General features: G+C 46.6%; 1 protein-coding gene across 3 annotated transcripts in view; it reads left to right on the top strand.

Annotated features, from left to right (window-relative positions):
• LOC128880331 (protein slit) overlaps positions 1-19,749 on the top strand; it is a 346,273-nt gene that overhangs the window by 191,611 nt on the left and 134,913 nt on the right. The window contains exon 1 of one of the 3 annotated variants that reach the window (XM_054130317.1): positions 12,806-13,516. The exons of the other annotated variants lie outside the window; for them this stretch is intronic. The gene's annotated coding sequence lies outside the window, so the exon portion shown is untranslated. Of the gene's footprint in view, positions 1-12,805; positions 13,517-19,749 lie in introns of those variants that run through there. 3 annotated transcript variants of the gene reach the window in all.

Below are 19,749 nucleotides of genomic sequence, written 5' to 3'. Positions count from 1 at the left end.
GCCACTCAATTAAATCGTTCTCATAAAAACAGTGCCCCGAGAGCACGATTTCTCCCGTTATACACGAACTTTGGTCGGCCACTTGGAGCTGTGCTTTCTACAACCCCCGTGCTCTTCATCTAGACAAGTTGATAAAGGAAGGGATGTCTGGAATAATCCGAGGAACCTTTTTTGATCGTGGGATGATTTTGGAGGAGCATGCGTGGTATGTCATATTTTTTGGACCAACCTGTATCTACCTCTAACGAGCCCACGCACTCTTGAGTCTCCACGACTGACAACTGACCAGAAAAAAATCATTTTGAAAACTCTGTTGGCCTCTTGAACCAAGATATAAGTACTCGGTCTAATAGTTCTCGTAGAAGCAGCAGGTTGAGGTCTTTCCAGTTAGGTATTAAAACACACTTCAATCCTTCCACCTAACTGACAGACGGCACGCTAACAGCTGTCGTGGCCGAGGAATCTCTTTCTAATATGTTAGGACACTTGAATGAAAACGTCCTCTTCATCGCTGTAACTCATTTAACAAGGTGCGTTCGAGACGGAAAAAAATACAGTGTACCCACAACTCCGTCTCAAATGAGGGATTCTATTTTGTCCTCTGTATCTACCGAGGAGAATCGAGCATGTCTTTCGAAAGCGTCGTCGTTCGAGCCTGGCTACGATGCCATGTAATTAGCTTCGGTTTCAGCCGGTTGTACGAATGTTAATTGGCTAAAACGCGCCTCCCATGCGACGCATTAAGATCCGCTCGCACGTGTGCATCGACGCAGCGGTGCAATTTGCAATGGATCTCTTTGAGTTAGGGTTATTTAGCGCCATTATGTTTGGGATTTCGAGTGCGGATGCGAGGGTTACTGCTAAGCAAACCCAGGCTTTCCAATACAGACCTAAACGACGATTCTAGATTCGTGGTGCATGCGTCGACGCAATAGTCCCGACGATGTAGGTCAGCCGCGAATCGAATATTAATTGGTTTCAAGTCGGCGATGTTTAGTGGGTTAAAGGTGAGGTTTGACGTATACCATTCAATTAGTAACGATGTTTAAATGCCATTCTATTCATTTAGTATCGGGTTTATCGATGGATCTTAGAACGATAGACTTTATGTCGTGCATTACTCATCTACTGAGACGGTTCTAAAGGATTGTACATGTAGCTAGGTAAACTTTCAAACTCCTATTCACAGAATCAAACCTCTCTAAGCACCTTTGAGCACCATTCGAAAGGCCTGACAACTGCAAAAATGCTCGACTCAGTTTGCCGACCCCGCCTCAATTACTCATCCCAGGCCACAATTAGCCGAAGTAGCGAATTAAGTTTACCGTTTTCCCTTTCATCGCCGAACGAATCCCGCGATCTCGAAAATCACGAAGGCGAAAGTGCGACAGACCGCGTCCCTGGCCGCTCTGTTCTTCCTCAGCATGGAGGAAAAAGAGTCGGAAAGAAGTGAAAGGGAGGCCACGGAACACGAAATAACGGCCGTGGCAGGACCATTTGTCACTCCGCGAACGTCTCTTGCGAAGGGTCGCCCGGGATCGGAGCGTATCCCAAGGAGACCACGACGAGCCTGCCTCCAATTTGGTCCGAGGCGAACACAGGTAACGGCCTGTACTCCACGATAGGATCTCACCTAATGTATTCGACCGTTCTAGCACCGTGACCCACCCCAGCGACTGGATCCTTGCCTTCTTGCCGCGTTTCCTTTGCATTTCCTTCCCGCCTCTCAGCCGCAGTAACCGCTTTCCCTTTGAAAAACCTTTACGCTCGATAAAACCGGTGGCCAGGAATCACGATCCCTCGGCCAAATTGGTAGCGAGCGTCCTGGATGGAACCACAGACGCCCGATGTCTCTCTGACCTGCTTCCGGCTTACAAGCTTCGCGTTCGGGACAGACCCGTCATCCTTTCAGGCCGAGCCTTCTTCTAACCCAGAACGCTTTACCAAGGTATGCTTTATCTGCGTCCGCCTCTGGCTTCTCGGCTGTGTAGAGCGAAACGTTATCTTTTAAAGACTTGATCCGAATGTTTGAACGCGCAGACCAGAGTTCTTAGTCAGGCGTTCGCGGATCGTCTGGGTTCCTCGTGTCATTTTGCGTTACCCCCGGCGCCAGCGTTATCCCCCGCAGTCATATGAATTAATCGGGGTGTTATCGACTATGATATTCAGTTGCAACATCAACGCGAGGTTTAAACGCGCTAGTCTATTCGCGCGAAATCTCCTCCACCTCTATCCACCTGCGTCCCTCCATTACCGTTGCGCAGCATGGTGCAGCGAAGTCTGGTCGAGCTCTGCGCGCAGCAGTGTCCCTGGATGTTTACTTCTCGTTTCGTGCGGCAACGTAGGAAAAGCAGAAAAGCAAACGAAAAAGGAGAAGCAGCCGGCTACGAACACAGTTAATCTCGACGAGAAAAATGTCCAGAAAAAGGGACAAGTTAATGTGGAGCTTCTTGGGTGCAGCTGGTGGCGCGTCTAGCCGCGAAGAAAATGACCTCGGTTCGAATCTCGTCGGTCCAGAAGGTCTCCATTCCGCGTTTTTCTCTCGCATAAATGGGAAAACGGGAAAAGAATAAGGGAGACGGAGGGGGTTTGGAATAAAATTCGTTCTTCCTCTGTGCCTCTTGTATTGCGTTAGAGGGAAAAACAAATCAAGCTTGTCTGGGCTCTTAAGTGAGACGAGGGTGGAGGAAAATGCGCGACGAGCAGTTCGTGGGAAGGTTTGGGGGACGAACGGAACGTGGAAGTGAGGCGTGGATGGTGGGGGAGTCCATTATGACGTGGAGCAGACTTCCAAGGAGGTCCGTGGAAGAAGAAACACTCGGTAGGAATTGAATAAACATGCACGAGAAAGGCGAATGTCCCAAGTCGAAAATTAATGTCCCTGTAGAAGTCGTCGCGGCGGGGGACCTTCGGCCGTAGGGCAGCCCTTTAACTCCGGCGCGACGACCTTTTTCTGGAATCCAGTCTGGAACACACCGCAAGAACCTCTATGCGGCTCCTCTTATTGTCCACGATCAATTTAACATATCCGCGAGATCACAGAATGGTTCTTCCTCCGTACGTGCCAGCTCACAGAGAGGATTCCTCGGAGGTCTGTCTGGCGGAAACGTAAAAAGAAGGAGATGGTCCCCATCGAACCTCAATGCCAAGTGAACGGGAAATTCGTCTCCCAAAATTTATTGGATTAAAGGAAGCTCCACAGGCGACGCGGCGAGCCACGCTATGCGACTCTGGAGGACGTTCCATCCTGATCCGTTCACGTATCGTCGAAATTGTTGGCGGTATTCATGGCGCGTCAAAGGCATCAACGTGCGAAGGTCCGTGACGTCAGTGAAGAGGATAGAAGTGGAAATTAACATGTATCAGGACCTGGACTCTCGTTTGGATCACATTCAGACGTTCAGAAAGATGCAAGGCGCATCCTAATAAGGCGCAAAGCTAATAAAATTCCGTCAGCGTGATCCTCTTCGCCAACCATCGTCTGCCCACCCAGTCCCCACAGTAGCCTCGTGAAATCTCTCATAAAAATATTTCCGGTCGACGTAATATCCCCTCATTTCGGGAAGAATCGGAGTCGATGCTTATCTCTCGATTTCGTCGTCGCTCGTGCGAAAGTTTCGTAGGAGGCTGCTCCTTTTCTCCGCGAATCGAATCGGCTTCCGGTTCCGTGAACGGTATCATCCGTCGACGCGACGTGAATCCAAGACGCTGGGAAGCCAGCCGTCGGCGGACAGGTGTGTGTACACGTGCGTCGTGTGCACGTGTATCGGTTAAAAGTCGTCTTTTCTTTCTGCGACGTCGCCTTCCTAGGAGAATCAATATTCCGTCGTGAACTTCCCGTCGGACGTCGGGCCGCACAATTTATTTTTCTCTCGAACGGGACCGCGCTATCGTCTTTTTCCTCTGTTCCGGTTCCGTTCTTGCCCCGTGCCCCGAGGGGGCGGCGGCGGAGAAAATCGAGAATGGAATTTGATTTTGGACAGAGATCGCCGCGCGGAATAGCGGACGTCGAGAGGTCCGAGATATGAAATCGCGGGAGAAACCATTTAAGACGTTATCGAAGCTACGGGCTGGCTGGCCAAGAGGTTGAGGATTATTATTTCGTTCGAGAAGTATTGCGACCCTGGTCCACCATTGTTGAAGATCGATACACTATGAATCGATACGGTTAAGTGGATCTCAAATACCGCAGGATTCCATGTACACTCGCCTCTTGGTAGAGGCCCTTCCACTTTACGCAACTCTCTCGCTTTACATAATTCCGCTTTACGTAGTTAAGTGTTTCGGTTGTGTTTCCAAAAGGAGGTGGATATTACGGAGAGAGTTCTCGGAGGAAAGCGACACAGAGGGTGGGAAAAATGGTGGCGCAAGAGGGATGCCTATTTCCGATAAATAGCGTGGAAGGACGAGGATCGCTGGCACGCACCACGGATTGTCTGGAATTTTTCGTTTTACTTTCGCCTCTGGGATAAAGCATCGCGCCTGTAAATGCGTGCATGTTAGAATGCCGGAACACGCGTGTGCGGACCACTTTCGCGCAATCGTTGGATCTTATTCTCCCGGAATTTCAAGCGGACTAGTCGGGGACTAAATTGTACGGATGTTCGGGTGATACGGGGTTTCGGAATTAAATTTAATTTCACCGTGATCGTTTCGAACTCGGTTACAGCATACCCGGAATGATTGCGCCGAGGCTATCGAGTTACATGCATCGAGAACTTAATTGCGTCAATCCTCGAAAATTCAACATGGTTCGGACGTGTTGGAAGGGGAAATTAGGTGTTGACATTCGAAACTTTTGACAAACGACGTCCGCTGTAATTTGAATTCATTCGAACAAATTATAATTTTGATTGAACGGCGATTGCTCCGTGATTTGCACATTCCTGCGGCGTGCACCGCGAGCGTAAAAAATGTCCAATTACGGGACTCATTAGCGACGCTTTAATGTTGCGGCGCGGCGATAATTCTGCGCCAAACGAGAATGTAGCAAAAAGGAACCGCGGTTATTTCGCGTAAGTACTTTTTACATTAATTGCCAATTTGTATATAAAAGCTGAAATCAAGAAATACATTCAGCGTTTTACGTGGTTTTAAATGGATTCGCGAAAGAGAGTACTGGAACTAGTGTTCCCGAAATTCGCCAACCCTTTAAAAAAATCCATGTCACTTTTTCATTGCGAATCACCCATTAAACATCCGACGCGACCCAGGCCACTTGGTCGAGAGGATCAATCTCCTGGCTCGATCGGTCGCCATCGATGTATTTACATTAACGCCGCGTCACCTGGTCGCTCTAATCACACGCCCTTCTAAAAGCCTGTGTTAGGCAAACTTCGCGTACGGGTTTAGCAGCGGGCATACTTTGCATACCGAGAGGCGACCAGTCCATTTGATGTGGTCACGACTAAACCTTTGCAGCCCAGCTCGAAGCCGTGGCATAGTCTGCGAGGGGGGTGCGTTCAATTCAGCCTTACCGGTATCTTACAGGCCTGCCTGGCAGGATATTGCAGGCTGTCGGATGTTTGACTTGCCAAGTAAACCACCGTCAACCGTTCCCGCACCCCGAACCGGCACCTCGTCGTTTCTCGTGTTCCTTTCCGATATCCACGTTCCGCAGTTCCTGCCAGGCGTGTTCTAATAAGGGATATTATACTGCGGAGTAGGTAAGGGAGCTCCCCTACACCGCGGGAAGGGGGGGCGACGGCGAGCGAAACGAGAGAGGGACAACTTTGTCTTGGCACTGCCTGGCTCTACGCTAAATTGTGGCTTACCTACCCTAATTAATTTCAGCAGATTTATATCTCCGCCAGCACCGCTGGAAGGTTAGTACCTGCCCCGTCACTCCGCTGTCGCGCAGATGCGCACCTCCCCGTCTTCGGTATCCTTCACCGTTCAGGACGATCGGATACACGAGAAGCTCGATAGCGAAGAGGAGGGTGAAGATTGCGCGAATATGGAGCTATGAGTTGGGATAGGTGTCCTCGATGGGGGTTCCATGAACCGCGATAGCTGGAGTTAGCGTGGGAACTGTTCAGGATTATCTGCGGAGTCGTCAAATCTGACTGCTCCGTGGGCTCTCTTTTTGAACAATGGTGGAATACTCAGGAGTGCAGTATTACTACGGTAATTGATAGCGAATGGGGCCAGTTATGGAAGAATTAAGCTTCATCCTTGAGACCGAGACTGAGCATATACTGACAGCTATAAAACATGGAGGATAAATGCAATGTTAACAGATTACCAGAAATAAGGTCTCATACATAGATACTTGGTCAGATCTGACTTGACCCAGATATGGTTCCAAGACTCCTTTCAAGCAGGGACTGACCTGACCCACTGCCCCCTGGTGGAACAGGGGAGCGTCTTAAACACAACTGAACGAGTTTAACAAGATCCCCCGAGGGAGTGGCCCGTGTGTAGCGGGGTGAGTGGATACGTACGAGGCGTGGAGTCGTCTAGCTCCCTAGTGTCATCTGACGCTATTCAAATGATGATAAGGGCAGGTTCGAGGAGCAATGACAGTACCAACGCTCCTGCCCTCAAGGATCCATCCGATCCTCTCGAGTTACATATAACATACCTCTAACAGTCCCACCTCATCTCAATTTAAACCTCAAATTGCCACCTGTACACCCGAACAGGTCTCAACCCCAACTACGTCGGAGTAAACTCGCCCAATAACGACCAAGCATTTTGCCCAGGTCGTGGAAGAGAGGAAAACGGACGAACAAATTTGACAGGCGAAAGGAAGGTGTCGATAGACAACGACAGCAACAATCCCCCATCGGCGTCATGCGAGAGACGTTCGAAGAGCTGTCTGCAGCATGTTCGCGCGGAGCATCGAGATGTCTAGAGACGCGTTCAAGTAGGACGCAGCGAGGAGAGAAGAATTTCGAAACATTGTCAGAGCGTAAAGGGGGTAGCGGAAGGGAAACGGAATGCGACGCGGTGTATCGAAGTATGGCCGGGATATAATATTGCCCGTGGCTCGAAGGCCCCCTGTCTCCTCCCACGGCAGTCGTTCGCCCATTCACGTTGACGGAGGCACGTGTTTTCACAGCAAACATCGCGAAGAAGCGTCTCCGTGTAACAGCGCCGGGGACGAGCGGATGCCCGTTTGATTTCTCCGCCCTCCTCGCTTCGAAGCCCTTGTTCTTTCTTAGGCACGCTTCCGACCGATTGCATGCGGACGGAAAAAGCAAACGCACAGGGGCAAGTGGGTGACGCGTGGGAGACGGCAAGGAGTAGCTCGAGACATTTCCTGAGCATAACAGTTGACGGCATCTCGCGCAGTCGCCACCAGAGGGCAACCGACCAATCGCTTTCCCGCGACTACTCGATGTCTTGGCCGTCTACACCTGGCAATAACTCAGCATCCCCCCTCTTGTTGGCCCTAGTTAACGCTTAGAAGTTAGGTGCCTCCGTTGCGCTTTGGTTATTGGCGGCACGGGAGCGAGTGCGATGGGTGAGGGCGTTGGGAGTCACTGGAGACATTTTCCTGACAAAACGGTTACGGTTAGGGCGCCGCTACTTCGACTGGTGCCGAATAACACCGGCTTAATTCGATTCTCGTTAATTGACGGCTTCTAACGAACGTCCTGCCCCTCCCCTTTCCTTCGAACTCCGTCCTGTTCCCCGAACACTTCCACCTCTAGGCTCATCCAGCCGCCCCTCCTGGGCCGTGATAGCCGCATTGCAGCTGCAGCCTCGCAATTTGCAAACGCGGAAAATCCTCTGCGGATGGCTCGATCCCACCGGCGGATTTCTCGGCTCGCGCTTGAATATGAATAAACTAAAACGCAACTCCTCTGCCCGTGGCGGGGGGCGCCCCCCGTCCTCTCGGTACCACGCCATCGCCGTGTCCGTTCTCTTTCCCGCCTCACGGAATTCGTTTCTTTCTCCGGGCTCGTCTCGCGGCCGTAAGGGAACTCGTTATGCTAGTTATGCACTCTGTTAGGGGGAGAGGTGGAGGCGGCAAAACGATAATTAAACGAGGAAAGCCGACGATGACGCTCGAAGTTCCTCCGGCGAGGAGTTCACGAGTCGCCGGGTCTTTTAATGTTACTTCCATCGACAGGGGTTCGATGCCTGGTCTCCCCTCGATTTCACGTTTCCTTTGACAAATCGACTGTTCCGATGCGGACATCGAGAGACAGCGATGGTGACGTATGATGACTTTCGAGGTCTTAAAGGCTACATCTCGAGATTCTTCTGAAATGATTTTTTATTGTTCCCGAGTCCTCGTGTAAAAACGAAGAGAAATTTTGTCCTGCGAATAAATCGGAACCAACGACACACCCCCAGCGAAGCGGATAATTCGTATTATACGATACCAAGTTCAGACGTCTCGCCCTCTCAGACGCAAGAGTAACAATTTTATACACACCCCTAGCCGCCGTAGGGTTAATGAACTTACCGCAATCAGCGTTGCATTTACCTAAAACCGGGTACCCCCGCCGCGTGGCCTCGGCAATTATCGACCCGTCGTTCTATGAAATTACTTCCCGAACAAGAAAAGGATAATTTCGCCAAATTGAATCCCGCGCGGAAGGCGCTATCGACCGAGGAGGGCGAGCCCTCTGCCACCCCGTGGGGTGGGGCGCGTCGTGGCACGCGAACAAACGCACGGCAATTTATTGCAATCAGTGTCCTGCATGCGGCTCGTTCGCGGAACGGGGGAAAAAATACGGACAGTGCGCATTGGTTTCGAACGCGTCCGCGTTCCGGCGGGACGCAAATACGTGTTGCGTGTTCGACGGTGGGCGGTTGCACCGCCGTATACGGCGAAAACACGTTCAGGGGGAGGGGGAACGAGCCTGTTCGCCATTAACGCACGAAATTAGTCCCGATTTTCGTGGATAATCGAGTCGTTCCGCCAGTCCATTCACACTTCGACTACCACTCTCTCTCTCTCTGTATTATATGTTTTTAAAATAGCTTTCATTCGAGAACTACTTTTCCAAGAACCTGTAGAAATATCCCTTCGTCGCTCTTTGAAACGAGCAATTTTCTGTGTTAACGACGTCAATTCTTTTTAAAGGAAAGTATGATGAGAAATGGATGCATACAAAAGAGGCGAAGACCATCCACTAAAAGACTAAAAAGTCTGAAAAATGTCCCCTCGGCTACCGTCGGATAAAACCAAAAACCGTCTTGCGTAAACACGCCGGGGCGTTAACTAAAACAATGTTACGCAAACAGATTAGCCGGCGATGAATTCCAGTAACGCCGTTAGTATTTATACAAAGTAGTCCATGTCTTGGCTGTTTGACGAGCCAACGGCGGCGGGGCGGTGTTTGAACGAACTGCCGGGACGTGTTTACTTTACTCTTCGCCTTGTCACTGGCCATTTCTCTTCCGCCAGCAATTACTCCGACGATTTGTGTTTCGGCGCTTAACATATTTGTTAATGTCATGGGAACCGACAGAGAGACGCGACTCGATCGAGCTTCGCTGGCTTTCTTCGTTCTTCACGGAAGCGTCCTACTGCCTCCCCTCGCGAGACAAAGCGTCCCGACGTTTTATCGCGGCATCGCAGGACTTGTTGAATCTTGGAAAGACTCCACGAGCAACAGTCACGGGAGCACCGAAAACAATTGGATAGGAGAAGGTATATAGGAGACATGTAGACTTTATGGATATTAACCCTTTGCGGTCGAATGTCTACTCTCAACCACCACAGCAAAGAACCATACTAATCTCATATTGTATTCTTCCATACACTCCGGGACAAAAAGATAGCACACCTTATATTTTCCCATATTTTGTGTTAAATGCTAATTAAGATACATATTTTCTTTTACTGATAACTCAGAGCATGTCTGTGTATACAATTTACGAAATATCGTCCACAACATATACTTCGACAGGATTCTAACATAAAAAATGTAATCATTATTGTTCGCAAGCGGGACAAAATGATAGCACATGTAGTAAATCTAGGCTTTCCAGTTACACTGAAGCTCGCAAATTGCGAACATCAGCCCCGGAACATAGTTAATAAAGTCCGTGATATTATTTTGTGTTATATATTTGTTAAAAAGAGGCGAACTATTATGCAAAAATGGGTCACGGAAAGAAATTGAATGAGTGTGAAATTGACACTATAATAAAATTGAAAGAAGAACAATATTCAGTGACAAAAATAGCAAGAATTATGAATAGAAGTCGAAAAGTAATAATGAACTTCTTGGAAAATCCGGAAAATTATGGTAAAAAGAAGAGTTCTGGACGTCCGCAAAGTATAAATGCCCGGGAACGACGTGCAATACTAAGAGCAACATCAAATTCTAAGATGACTGCAAGGCGAATAGCTCAAAGTGTTGGTGGAGGCACTAATATAAAGAATGTGAGACGTGTTTTACAAAACTGCAAATACATAACACGAAGAAAATTGAAGAAAAAGCCTTGGTTAACTGTGCAACGTAAGATGAATCGATTACACTTTGCGGAAAAGAATATTCATATGCGAAAGAAATGGCTAAGAATAATATTTGCGGATGAAAAGAGGTTTAACTTAGATGGACCTGATGGTCTGAGTTACTATTTGCACGATATGCGAAAAGTGGAACAGTTTTTGAGTCGTCGGCAAACGGAAGGTGGTGGTGTGATGATTTGGTGCGGTATCGGGTACTATGGTAAAATAGAAATCAAACTTATAACTGGAAAAATAAATAGCAAAATGCACTTGGAAATGATTAAGGAACAAATAAACACTTACGCCACCAGAATTGCTGGAGAGAAGTTTATTTTTCAGCAGGATAATGCCGTAGTACACACGGGAAAAGTAGAAAAAGAATACTTTTCTCGAGACAAAATTCGCGTTTTGGATTGGCCAGCAAGGTCACTCGACCTTAACATTATTGAAAATTGTTGGGGAAATCTTGCTCGAGCTATATATGGAAATGGCAGACAATTTGGAAATATTGCCGAATTAAAAAAATGTATTCAAGATGAGTGGGAGCAATTAAAACAAAAAATTATTAAAAATCTCCATCTTTGCCAAAGAGAATGATGGCTGTTATTAAATGTAAAGGAGGAGCCATAAGATATTAAGCATTAAATATCATTCGTTGATTTATTGTTATACACAATTTTAAGTTAAATGTGCTATCATTTTGTCCCACTATATTTCCTTAACAGTTCTTTCTTTTTTTAACAAAATTGTATAGACTGCCGAAATTCAATCCAATTTTATTTGCGTGTGTTTATAGAGGTATTTTACAAGAATGTATAAAAACAAAACCTTGGTTGTAATGTTAAAGAAATAAAAATATGTTAATTTTTAAGTGTGCTATCTTTTTGTCCCGGAGTGTACATCATTTTACATTATACATTACGTTATATATTACAATATACTTTCTTTATATTTTTGTTATTTGAAGTTGAATTCAAGACATGCCCAATGCCAGAAGGGTTTTATTATTGATTAAAGATACGAAGAATCTCATTCTAAAATCAAATAGAAACAACAAAATTTGTAATAAATTAGAAACTTAACATTAAAAAACAAGCTCATTCAAAAATAATACTTCAAAATGGCAAAAAAAATGTTACCGAAAGATACCACATGATGGTATGCCCTGACGATACCACATGATGATTTGCCCTGAAAATTCGCAGAGCGTCGAAGCGCTCAGGGATTCCCCTGTTCTAGAAAGGTGCTTCGTGAAACAAAGCGTCCCGTCAGAACGAAGGAGACAGTACTTTATCGCGGCATCGGAGGACTTGTTGAATCTTGGAAAGAGTCCACGGGCAACAGTAACTGTTGCAACAAAAACACTTGGGAACGGAGTAAACTAGATGGCTGAAAAGTTGCCACTACGTTGAATTTAGAGCCAATAATTTATCGAGAAAGGTTATTTCTTTATTGGCGGGTCAGTGAACATTCGTTGCGAGTTTCATCCAAATCTGACAGTTTCGAGTGTTTCCTTGTCAGGTGCAATCTTTTTATAAATTTGATACACGATCTCTGTCGTTCGACTGCGTCTACTGCAACCGTGTTCCGTATTTTTGGAGCGAATATATACCTACATGCTCGCGTGTATGCTGGAGGCCAGTGCGCCGTGGAGAAAACACGAGTCTAATCGCATTATGATCTGGTACACGGGGTTCGCCACTTCCGAATGCGTGTTCTAGCATTAAATGGTTAAGCGGCTTACGCAACGTGTCGCGATAGTCCTAAGGAACGTTATCTGCTCCCGAACATTCCCTGAATAACGTCAAACCATCTTCCACGAAAAGTTTTACGTTTGGTGGAGAAACCTGTTTACGTCCAATTAAAAGTAACTTTCGAATGCACACGAGAACAGGTATTACTTAAGTACGCTCGCAGATAAAATTGTTCCGTGCAGATAAATTAACCCTTCGACAGATGGACAGAAATCACGATATAATATCTTAAATAATAATAAAGACAACCGGAAGCACAACAAACGATTGCGGCGGTGCACTCTGCTTGGTCAGAATAACATTGGACGCACCGAAAAAAATAAGGTTGGCTACATTGAATCCGCCATTTTGAATTTCGAAATTTCAGATTCGTAATCAGTGACCATGAAAACCATGATGTACCAATTTTTACGCAAATCTAATCAATTTCTATTACACATGCCGTAGTTTATTCAAATCATTTATGAAAAGGAATACACATTTTCCCTCCTTGAAATCATTGTAAAATAGTATGTACGCATTGTTACTTTAATGTTAAGCGTTAATTATTACGTAATGCGATATAAATGTGTTTACGCACCGTGATAAAGGACAAGCACACCAAGTCATATTTAAATATTACATACTTTTCTATTAAACATTTGATCCGACAGTTACAGATATTGCCTGAAATAGAGCCATTTAAATATTACGAATCCTTGAACTAAATTTAAGCATTTCTTTTGCCATTTCTTTATTTCAAACACTCTGGAAGCTAAACTGTATCATGAAACAGCCTCGTGCTTCGTCTTCGCGCAGTTGTCGTTTGGACGCGACAAGCAGCTTGGTAGCGCGAGACGCGAGACGGGATATGACTTGTAAACACCGAATTCTCGCGCGTACCGATTTTAGGAATATTTACGACTTTTTCTACAACTTACTAACGACCACATGTTTCTAGATCCTTTGTCTCCGAACCTTCTAGAACGTTCGACAGAGTTTACGTGATCACTTCTCATCGTACCGTCGCGGAATCGAGATGGTAGTCCGAGCGAATAGTTTAGAGCCAGAGTTGCCTTATAAAAATAGATTCTTTGTGAAAAGTGAGTGATAGGCAAAGTCTCGTATTCCTCGTTAAACAACCGTGTTTTAATCTGTTTTTTTTTCTTTTTATTTAATTTATTCACATTTTTTAGATTTATATTTTCTTTTCGTAAATATTAATTAGTCGTTTATTACATAAATCATAATTCTTTCACGCGTGTGTGTGTGCTTTTCCTCCGACTGGAACATCATCGACGAACATCATCGCCATTATCGTAGCTGAGTTGTCGCAGCGATTAATTGTACAAAAATCGTAGAGGTGAGTTGTTTACTTTTAAACACAATATACTGTATACGCGGTGTTACGTCCCAGCTTATCTGAGACTCTTTCTTGGGATCTTTGTCTTCAATTAAAGAGCTAAAGCTCACCTTATCTGTATTTAATTGGAAAAGATGGAATTTTGGGATTCTATAATAATTGTCACTAAGTTTGAGTATTAACAAATATAATTATGAAACAAAACTGAGTTTGAGATTACTTACAAACAAGAATAAAAACTATACAATTGAAAATGGTTTAACAATACCAATCGTTGATCTTATGCTATCGGCGGCGTTGTCGGTTGTGGCGAGGATCTGGTCTGGTTGTACACTCGCGACACGGGACTCTAATAATTGGCGAATAATAAACGTCGGACTTTCGTAGGTAACTCCGCGGTGACTCTATCTTTAGTGCGTATGTTCTCACTTACGCGAACTCTTTACTCAGCTGGAGATACGATACACGATACCTAAATGAGACTAACGCGAGAGATTAACCCGTCCGCGACTACAGAGTATTGACTGCCAAAATAATAATACACAAAAAGAAGCCGTCCGTGGTCGTGACCACGGGTTTATATACCCCCAGATCCTCGCAAGGCGCGATCGTAATTTCGAAATCTTAATTTCTACGTTTCCGAATCTTGGACATGTCGCAAGTTCGATGGCCGATTCGTATGCAACGGCCTAACATCGCTGACGCCCGTTTGCTGACTCGCGGTTTGCATTATTTCGTTCCCGAGGAACGATTTCCGCATCGTTTACCGAGCGCATTCCTTAAAGTCTATTGATCTTAACTATTCGCAATACGAGGTCGACGAAAAGGGACACCGGCAGTGCCGGATGTAATAGCGGGAATCTCGGCCCACGTCACACGGCCATATTGAATCCGCCATTTAGAATTTCGAAGTTTTTATGTTAACTGTGCACCGGTGCATCCGTACTCGTCAAAGGGTTAAATAAATACAAAGTCCTCCACTACTGGTTATCTGCTTGAAATAACGTCCATCTAAGGTAGAAAACCAGATGGGTTTTGCTGGGGAATTGAAATTATGTAGTTTGAAACGGCAGTGTCCCCAGGACTCGATAAGAGTCTGAACGGTTATGAAACCGAACGACCGTGTATGGAAACTGTTGAACAAGCCTGGGACGACACGCGATCGTCTTTTTCTTCCGGCAACTCGACCACGGTGGCGAAGCGTAATCATGCGAGGAGATAACACGGAGTGTCGCGGTACCATTTTCCGTGAATGATCGCCGTCATTATGCATAATATTGCCGTATCGACGTATCCACTCGAGTAACACGTTACTCGCAATTAACCGTGCGTTAGTTCCGCCTAATAAACTCCGGCACCATTCGACATATTTCCACGGCCGACGAATGCCTCAGTGCTCGCAGAGATTTATTCGTCCAAGACCACCTGTGTTCATTACGAATGCAAGGCTCTAGCAACAATTCGGGTTGCAACGTGTCAGGCGTTGAAGAATTAGAGGTTAATAGGCTCAAAGGCAAAATGATACGGATCGTCTCTGAAGTCGTCCTGAAAATACACGCGATTATCCTCGATTGCTCGCACAGTATCCGCCCCGTCCAGCGATACCTCCATTACTCGTTATTAGCCAGTCACAAACGGAACCAGGAGGATAAACTGTCGCGACGTTTAATCCTTAATCGCTATCGCACTTTCGTGCATCATCATCCCGTTTCATGCATTATTTAGCAGACCTCTTTCGTCCCGTATTGTGTCCGAGCCGGGCCCGTCGCGAACAAGAGAGGAGTCGAAACAGCAAAGGAATCAATGAGGATTTCGGCATGGAACACACGGGCCGGCGTTTAATACGCGTAATTTGTTATAATCCACTTAAACCGGGCCGGCGTGTACCTACACGGGGCTGTCGTACTTTGCTCTATTTTCCGTGCGCAATCCCGTTAACCCGGCAAGGGGAAATTTCAGCAGGTACTACGTATATACATACATATATATGTATACGTACACACACCGTTCTCGCGTTTATTCGCCGTGTTATTCCGCATCCACGCGTCTCTGTGGCTTACGAGCGGATAAATGCTGTCATTCAGCCCGGGCTCTTCAATGTAATTCACCGACGATCCGCGCACGGCGTCTTTACCCGCTCCACCCCCGACCCCGGCTGTCTCAAACGGCTTTTCAGAATATCATTCACGCCTGTCCCGTCGTCGGACGAGGAGCTTTCAAGAAATTCACGCCGGGACGATCGTAACGAGTACCGCGCGCGTTTTGTTTCCGCGGGGCTGGGATACTACCCCGCCGCATCGCAGCCTTTTTCTCGCTGTCGCTTACCGACGACTGTGTTTCCGCGTGTTTACGCTCTCCTCGCGGGAAAAATCGAATTCGCTCCGTTTCGCCTGCCTGCGAGCGACAACCGTGGATAACTTTCGGACAGCTGCGAGAGATTTGTCCGTCGCGTTTACGAGTAACCGAAGTAATTGGTCGTCGAACGAGGAGTAACGGTTGTTTAGAGGACGGAGTCGGACACCTTGTATATTCTGATGTTATAGAAATGTATAATTTCACGTACTGCTTCGATTTTCATTTATTAATCCGTGTATAAATCCACTAAATCTTCCCTAAGAGCTGCATTAGCGAGGAATACGAGTTGGATTTCCTTCGTTTATTTGTGTTTTGAATATGGCAGGTAATTAAATGTCAGTCAACGAGTCAACAAGGAACGAGGTTGTCGGACAAGTTGCCCCGAACGTACGGACAGACGAAACGGAATCGTGTATGTTAAACCTTGTTGATCAACAACGATCTAAACTTAGCAGGCCAGCCGTCGCTAATAGCCCATCACGTGCCTGTCGCGCGACGTTCGAACGCGTTGCACGGCTAGTTTAACGCGTCATTACCAGAATACAACGATCCCCCTGCCGTCGGTTGGCCCCGAGGAAAGAAGAATTCGATGACCCCTGACACGGTAACGATGACAACTGCTCCGCGTCGAGCAAGACGCTCCCGCGATTCAGAAGATTTAACACCCCAGGACGAAAACAGAGTGGTTGATTTGAGATTTAGTGGCCCGTAAAGATGGTCCCCGGAGCGAAAACAGACGACGATACTGCCGTAACGAGGCTGTGTCGCGCATAAGAGTACGATAATTAACGCAATTAAAACACCCTTCGTCGGTTGTTTTCGTCCGGTGACGCGCCGACTGCGAAAAACTTCGGAGTTCTTCCGCTTAGTTTCACGGGAATAGTTGTCGGCCTAACGACAGAGAGTGATCGAGTGGTTCCGGAAATGCTGTAGTTGGCGAGTTTGGTGGATATCGGAGGTCTTCATTCATTTTTAAGCGTTTCTAGTAGACCGTTTGAACGCCTCTAGTCGAATTATTGACTGACCAAATGTTTGAACATTTCTAATCGAATGTTTGACCTCGTCCAGTTGGGTATCAGAACGTTTCACTGTTCCCAAACGAGTATTTGAACGTTCGAACGCGTACAGTCGAGTGTTCGAGTGGCCAAACATCAATAATTCATTGTTTGAACTGTTTTAGTTGAACGTTTCACCTCGTCCACTTAAGTATGAGAGCGTTTGAACGTAAGCTTTATAAGAACGTGAAAAACCATGCAGGTATAATTGATGCGTAATCAATTATCACCACGGTACAAGCTCGTAAACGATAATTGTAATTTACGAATCGTGACTGGGTGCTTCGTAAATTTATTATAGCACCGCATGAACGACCCGGAAAAGGGTCGTCATTTCGAGATTTCGACGGTTCCTGCGGTCAGGTTCGCTATGTACCGTATGAAATTCGTGTATGTGGAGGGAAATTGGGTTTTCTATGGGGGGACTGGACTTCCCTCGGGATAATGCGATGGATATTTAATGGGCGCATTCTTCGTTCCGTGAATTAGTGATCGTGTTTGCGCTGCGCATTTTGTCCGGCGACCACGGTATTCGAGACCCAGACGATTTCTAAAGAAGAATGCAAAAAATCGCCCGAAGCGCGACGTCGGCAAACATGATACTCCGTTTCATAAAAATTGCGGAAGCGCCTGCGTTTTTATCACGGTTGCATTTTATGCCGTACACCTAATTAATATTTATTCCGCAATTGTTACTTTCAGGTGTAGAATTACTATCGTTGGAATAATTTGCTGGACCGAGTTGAAAAACCAATCGAGGAGTACCAACAAAAATTACGTCATATTCGCGCAGAGATAAAAATTCACGACGGAAAAAAGCACCTCTCGGCGTACTGAAATTCCAATTACTAGCTGCTCGCGATACTGCCGCGATAGACGATCGCTCGAAGATGCGCCCAGCGAACAAAAGACGAGATAGTTTCGCCGCCCGAGTTCCGCTAAATTGTGCCATCGATATTCAACTAATTCCCCGTCTCTCGTATCGTTGCAATATCCGGGCTTAATTGCGGCGTTCCATTTAAAGGCATTGTTTGTCGTCGTCGATCGAGCGCCGATTCGGAAAGGGTTTGGGGCGAGGAGCCGGAGAGGAGGGAGTCGATCGACTGGGCCTGTTTGCCAGCTAGATTTTTAATTACGCCGACGACAGTGGTTTTACGGGCTGGTTCGGGAGACAAAACCCCCGTCGGGTATTCTCCACGGACGACAATTCACCCGGTTACCCGGCCAGTAGATCGTCTCGCGTCCAATAAAAGTCGAACGCCAGCGGTTTCTCGATCGCGGAGAATATCCCGGGGCGACGTATCACGCTGCCAATAGCACGTGCTGGAAATTAATTTTTTTTTCCCTTCGTTGTCCGTTCGACGTAAATTGCAGCGGTCTGTTGTTCCGATATTTCGCTTCACTTTTCGACCAGACCTCTGAGACATGAGACGTTCGACAGCGTCTGAAAGTAGAAAGAGCGAAATGGCTTCAAAAAATATATAGAGAACTACTTGGTAGTCGGTTGGGTGCAGGGTTGCTATAAGTTGAGCGAAATCAGTCGCGTTGAGCCTTGTGCGACTTATTAAAGGATAGAGAGAGAACCTCACAAAAATACAGCGATATAGTTTTCTTCCTCGTTGCACAACGTCAGGCTCGGTTCAACACGTTGAGCCTTCGCTGGCAACCCTGGTTAGGTGTCTCGAGTAATCTGAAAAGTCTGAAAGTTCCGAATGCTCTGACACTTCCAACAGTTTGATAGTTTGTAAATGCTGGTGATTTTTAGTATACCAAGTATTCCGAGCGGTCTGAAGGTTCCGAAAAGTTTTTCAGCTCTCTGTCTCCCTTCTAGAATTTTTATTTAGGCATTTACCATCTCTGCGGGCAATCGTTGCGACGTGATGAACGCGAAAAGTCTGCGAGCGTCCTCCGCAGACCGGAAACGATAAACGAAGAGCGTCGAATATAAAGCCGTGCTCATCGCCAAGGAATCCACTCGCGTCGCGAATCGTCTCGACACTCGAGATCGAAATCGTCGTCCGTGTCGCTCGATTATCGTCTCAAGGCGAAGAACTGAATGAAGCAGGGACGTAAGTGCAACCGTGTGGGCGGTTGTATAAATACCTTGGCCCTCTCGGTCCACGAGTCGGCCCTCCACGTCTTAACTCGCTCTTCGGCCGTTTTTTTCCCTCGCCCAAAAAAGAATATCCCTCGCGTGCCTCGAGTTATTTAAGCTTCGACAAATCAAATTGAATCAAATTCAATTTCGATTCGAAAACGTACGCGGCAAACGAAACCTTCCTTGGTCATTCGTGACTTTCTGCCATTACAATTACCGTGAAATATGACATTATAAAAATAACTAAACTTGGTTCGTTGTAATTGCAGTTACAATTTGTTGCTAGAAATTATTAATTGTAGTAGTAATGGCGTAATTAATTACTGCAAAATATAATGCGCAGTTGCAGTCACGATAAACGATTAATGTCCTCTGGTTAGGAAAGCACGCGCATAAAGACGGGGCAAGAAAAGAAGTCACGACGAATGGACCAGTCGGAGAAAGGAAAAAAAAGGTAGATAGAGGGGGGTGGAAAAAAGCGTTGGAGAGGTTCGGGTGGGTCTCGAAGAAAGACACACGGCGGAGGATGTTGAGACACGCAGACAGCATCGGAGACGAATTAATGTCCCCCTTTCGAACCGGAGGACAATTATCTGCGGAATTTTATTTAGCTGCCAGCCGTCCTCCCGCCGTCAAAATATTTCCAGTTTCCTCGATGATCGACCGTCCCCGCTCCTTTTTTTCCTCCTGGCGTGGCTCGACGCCAAGACTCCTTCTCGTCCTCT

Source organism: Hylaeus volcanicus, chromosome 7 (assembly GCF_026283585.1).
Source record: "Hylaeus volcanicus isolate JK05 chromosome 7, UHH_iyHylVolc1.0_haploid, whole genome shotgun sequence".
Taxonomy (NCBI): Eukaryota; Metazoa; Arthropoda; class Insecta; order Hymenoptera; family Colletidae; genus Hylaeus; species Hylaeus volcanicus.
Note: the sequence above shows the minus strand (reverse complement) of the source record. Positions and strands in the feature narration are given on the sequence as shown.